We start from the raw sequence: 6,004 nt of genomic DNA, 5'->3' as shown, positions 1-6,004 counted from the left end.
CCAATATAGGTATCAAACGTTGTTGATTTATGATAGTTTGATATTCATATGTCGTTTAAGTTAAAGCGAATGTAAAATAATTAATAGTGTGACCTATGATTTAGACATTTAGTCTAGGTTATTTGATGGACTCATAGAACAAACATGATTATGATTATGGATCTAATTTTTGGTTGGTTAGGTAAGACACATATGGTGGTTTGGGTACATTCCTTTTGCCTTTTCTTGGTATAGCTATGGATAACTATTTTTAATCTTAAATGATTTTTTTTTTCATTAGCAATGTACAACTGTAATTAACAATTTCGATTTGCATTATCATTTAAATAATTTCATGTTATATATAAAAACGTGTATATAACGTTTAAAATAATACCGTGGTAAAACTACTCAAATCATTTTTTGAGTCCACAATTTTAAATGATCAAATTATTGGGTCAAAGATACTAAATGCAATTTCTACGGTTTTCATATTTTTACGAGAGGCCCCTACATGTGTTTTTTCACATAACACCATGCAGATGGGGTCAAGGTTTTTTTTTTATTATTATTACTATTTAGCATTATATTGAGGAATTAAGTTGATATTTTATGATAAATGTTTTGAACAATAAAAATTGAAGTAAAATCAACCGAAATTGAAGCTAGTCAAGTTGTAAAAGAGTAGATGCTTGACCACGATGTTGACTAGGAAGGTTGATCTTGGCTGATTATTGTAGGAAGAGTTCTTATGAATTCCTTACGAAGATTTAAGCACAAATTAAGTGAATATAAGTTGGTTCAACACTAGCACAAGAAAAAAATATTATTATGGTATTATTAACTGAGAAGAGTATAATCATGAAAATGTTGAGAAAAGCGGTGGATCCTGAACGTATTGATTGAAGGGTTTCTTTTTTACTGACTGCAACTGGATGGTTTAACTCGTAATTTTCTTTTTAAAAAAACAAGGTTTTATAAAGAGAATATTACAAATGTCAATCACACCTCTTTGACCATGTAAGTCTGTCTCATCCTTGGCCATCCATGGCTGAGAGGGAATGCCTAACGAGATGAAGATTTCTTGCTAGTTAGAGCATTCACGTCCGATCTATCAATCTCTCCCTTGTCTTTAAAAATTTAAAAATAAATCTACTAAAAAGTCACTACATCCTATCCATTATTTCCCTATTTCATCTCTATATTCTGAAAAATCGCTACAATAGCTATTCATCTTATATCAAATTATTGTAAGTGTATAATAAATGAAAAAAATGGATGAGATGTGGGGTTTTTTAAATGAGGGATAAAATTTAAAAAGTATGATTTTTAGTTAAATAATAGAATAAAAAATATGAAGAAAAGTGAATACTTAAATTTCTTCTGACCCGTTTGTATAAACATTGCATTTCGGTATTCTTATAATTAAAATTAACCTTATGTTCATTGATATGATGCTAAGACTGGTGGGTTTGGTGTGGTGTACGTCCCCGAGACATTATGGCTCGTCGAGTCCCGTCAACACCGCCCTCTAGGGGCCCGAAACGTCGGTTTCGTCGGCCAAGAGACGAAGGAGACGGGGCTATGTGTTTGACCGTTGTGATGTGAATATTAAAGGGGGAGGCTCATCACCTACACCTCAACCCACCACTTGAGTAAGGTGATGAACCCCTAATGTCATGCCCGCTTACATGGCGGTCCATCACCAATTGATGAACCACCTACACAACCATTAGCCTAAATGTTAACATGTGTCCATCTCTTCTCTTTCTTTATTTGATATATTGATCTTGATTTGATCAAGTGTCATCGTCATAGTTAGATACGAGAAAAATAAAATCTCCCTAACAATATACGTTACATCAATTCTAATTTAAAAACACATAATTTTATATAGGATTACCCCTATACAACATATTTTAATTTTGGTCCATTTCAAGCAAACACAAACAATTATGTCACGTGCAAAATAACAAGTTCCAATCATGTCGGTGTTGCTTAAATGAATGAAGAGAAATATGTTTTTGGAAGAACGAGAAAAAAACAAACATATTCACAGATTGTGCTTAAATGAATTCGTCCAATATAAATTATTGTTCTCCGTGTTTAACCCGTTAACATGTTTTATTCATTTATATATAATTTTCTCAATAATATATATTTTTCTCAATAACATGATATTAACTATGTGTTATAATAAATAAGAAAGGTATAAGACAACAAATTCATACAAATGAGTAAATTACAAGTTTTGTCTTTTATGTTTACATCAAATTGCAGGCGTTGTCCTTTCGCCCAAAAGTTTACAGGCGGTGTCCTTAACCTTTCAAAATCTTGCACGTCATGTCCTTTAGCCCAAACCTGGTTAGAAATCTCAGTTAAAAACTATCATGTACAATGCACATGAGGGTAAAATGGTAATTTCCCTCTCAACCCTTTCTATTCCCCATTTATAATCCTCATCCCTCATCCCTCACCCCTCTTTCTTCCTCTGTTAAATTCTGCGTCTGAATCTAGTCGAAAATCACAGCCGAAAATTCTTCGTCTGAATCTAGTCGGTTCACCTAAGAAGAAGCCCGTAGCTGACTGCCCATTACCTTCATCTAACAAACCGTCTGAAAACCAAACAAAAAACCGAAACAAATCTCTTGAATCCGTTCGCGGGTCCGCCGTTACACCAACAAGTAGTCCTGAGGTCATTACCGCAACTGAAACCGGAACCGGAACTTCATCAGTCTCAAGTTCTGACCCGGGGACTTCACCGTTTTTTATCCCAGTAACGAATAGTTCGTTAAACAAAGATAAATCATTAGCCGAATAAGAGAGTCGGGATCTCGTAGAGTCAAGTTCGGACTCCGAAAGCGAGCATTTGTCGTCAACTGCCTCTAGCTTACGGTTTCAACCATGGATGGTGGATGCTGTCATATCCAGCTGTCAATCGGTTCAAAACCGCGAAGAAGGTTCTCAGCCGATATAATTCGCGAGCATGGAAGCCACAGAAGTGAAGTGGAATTTAACAGTAACGTTAGAGAAGCTATATCTTTGTCGAGAAATCTACCGTCGGGCCCACCTCCGTTGTGCTCGATTTGTCAACATAAGGCACTGATATTTGGGAAACCACCAAGGTGGCTTACTTACGCTGAGCTGGAGCTTGCAACTGGAGGATTCTCACAAGCTAATTTCTTGGCCGAATGAGGATTTGGTTTAGTACATCGAGGGTTGCTTCTGGATGGTCAAGCGGTTGCCGTTAAGCAACACAAACTAGCAAGTTCTCAAAGTAACAAACTAATCGAAAATCATACAACAAAGTAAAATTATAGAGGAAGAAAGAGGGGTAGGGGTGAGGGTTGTAAATGGGGAATAGAAAGGGTTGAGAGGGAAATTACCATTTTACCCTCATGTGCATTGCACATGACAATTTTTGACTGAGATTTCTAACCAGGTTAGGCCTAAAGGACATAACGTGCAATATTTTGAAAGGTTAAGGACACCGCCTGTAAACTTTTGGCCAAAAGGACAGCGCCTGCAATTTGATGTAAACATACAGGACAAAACTTGTAATTTACTCCATACAAATTATACGTGAGAATGAGAAATTGACAAACGTGCTTGAAGGGTATCCTGATTAATTCTCAAGTGAACAGCGGTTTCTCTTTATTTTTAAACGGCTATAACTTTTTCATACATTAATATTTTATTTTTAATTTACACCGTATTAACGAACATTTCATTATCTTTAATTCGATCAGCCTATTGCTATAGTTTTCTTAAAAAAACTTACATGATTTTGAATACTCATTAGTTCATTACGTGATTTTAAATACCCAACACATGACTACGTGAGTTCATTGTAGTATGTGGTGTTGGAAATCAGGCCCTTGATCGAATAAACAAACACGCAATATGAACAAACTTGTTCGACTCTTTTTTTAATTTATCAATGAGAGCACACTAATTACAATGACCCTAACCATCTATTTATACTAAACTTATTCTAGTCCTAACCCGACTCAAACTCTTTTAATAAAATAAATAAACAAACTAGATAAACCTATCTAATTGATGTGCGTGTAGTGTAATATAATTTTAGATATATTTTTAAGCCCTTTTTACACTTTTAGCCAAGTTTTAAATTTATAAAACACGATATTTACTAACACTAAACACACATATGGGCAAGTGCACCCATCGTGGACGTAGTATAGTGTTGGTAAGATACCGAGGTCGTCCAAGGACACAAGAGCTTTTAATACCGGTTTATCCTCAACGTCTAATCAAATCAAAAAGTTAGAAAAATGTTTTAAACTAAGAAAAATAAAAACTAACTAAATGCTGAAAAATAAAATAAAAATAAAAACAGATAGACAAGATGAATCACTTGGATCCGACACGTGTATTAGTATAACCTTTGATTATTTTCGCACTTTTGCACTTGTTTAAGAGATTATCTTAGTTATTGTAGTAGGCCCCTTTTTCGGAGGTGACGTTACCCTCAACCCAGTAGTTTGAGTCAGCAAGGATACAATCCTAAAGGGTTGGATTATTGAAAGATAATTAATTAAGTTATTAATGCAAATTATGGTAGGCCCCGCTTTTGGCGGTGACGTTACCCTCGGCTAAGTAGTCTGAGTCAGCAGGGATACAGTCCTAAATAGCCGGGTTATAGTATTAATAGTAGTTAACTTATGAGGGGGTCAAAGAGTTTGGATCCCCGCCATCCAATACCTATGGGCATTGAAGGAGATCCTACTAAATTTGACCCAGGTCCCAAGCAGGACCTCTAAACGCTGAACAAGGGCAAGACCCTTACCAAACCGTTCCCTTAACCCCCGACCAGGTAGCCAACATACCTCCATATAGACCGTGGAGATATGAATGGTGAAAATCTTTTATTTTATATAGACAGTAAAATAACGCCAAGACACCACGGACAAACGATAAGGAAAGATCACCTTCAACATAAGTAACTAGTTATTAAAGTCATTAATACAAAACCAAATAAAAAGTGCAAAAGATTAAAAATAAAAAGTATTATACTAAACACTTGTCTTCACCAAGTGATGTAAGAGACTTAGGCAAACATGGCCTTGATTGTCAAGAACTCTTACGATCAATCTTGGATCCCGAGACGACTCACACACTCTATAATGGACAATGGATGATGGTGGTGGATGATGGTGTTATGGTGGTGGTGGGTGGTGGATGAAGTGTGAGAGAGGTGGTGTGCCAAGGGATGAGAGAGAATGAAGCCAAGCTCCTCTATTTATAGGCTGAACAGAACGCTGGACACGGCCCCGTGTTCGCTGAACACGGCCCCGTGCCCGTCTGACATTCTCTCTCTTCATTAATTGTAATTGCGAATTACAATTAATGCGCCTGCTGTACTTTCAACACGCCCCCGTGTCCGCTGGGCACGGCCCCGTGGTGAGCAATGGAAGCTTCTACTGGTTTGTCTTTTCTGCTGCTTCCTGGGCACGCCCCCGTGTTCGCTGGACACGGGGCGTGTTCAGGCTCTGTTCTCTTCTCTTTGTCTTGGGAGGTGCCGTTGAGGGTCCGCGCAGTTCACTTTTGTTCCTTTTCTTGTATTTATGGTAGATTTAGTAGTCTTTTTGCTTCTTTTGTGATTTTGAGCTCATTTCATCCTGAAAATACAAAAGGAAGACAAAAACACTCTTTTTCCAACATTAGTACTTAAAAAGGGTTAGTTTTATGCCTTAAATGATGTGTTTTATATGTTGCATTTTACACACATCACTAATAAACCTTGATGCCCAAGAAAACAAACTAGATAAGAATTAAGAAACCTAAATAAAATAAACAAAAACACTTAGCACCCTCCAACTTTTGAGTTATGACAAGATTAGTCCCCACATGTGGAACCGTACGCCATTGGTCATAACAATAGGCAAAAAAAGTTGTTTTCGACAGGTTATGTAGTAAGATTATTGAGAATAAAATGGTCCAACATGAATGGACACAATCAGTAATTGGGGCTACTCGTCAACACAGCAAGACAAGTATAAAA

Source organism: Helianthus annuus, chromosome 13 (genome assembly GCF_002127325.2).
Source record: "Helianthus annuus cultivar XRQ/B chromosome 13, HanXRQr2.0-SUNRISE, whole genome shotgun sequence".
Taxonomy (NCBI): Eukaryota; Viridiplantae; Streptophyta; class Magnoliopsida; order Asterales; family Asteraceae; genus Helianthus; species Helianthus annuus.
This window is presented reverse-complemented; position numbering follows the sequence as displayed.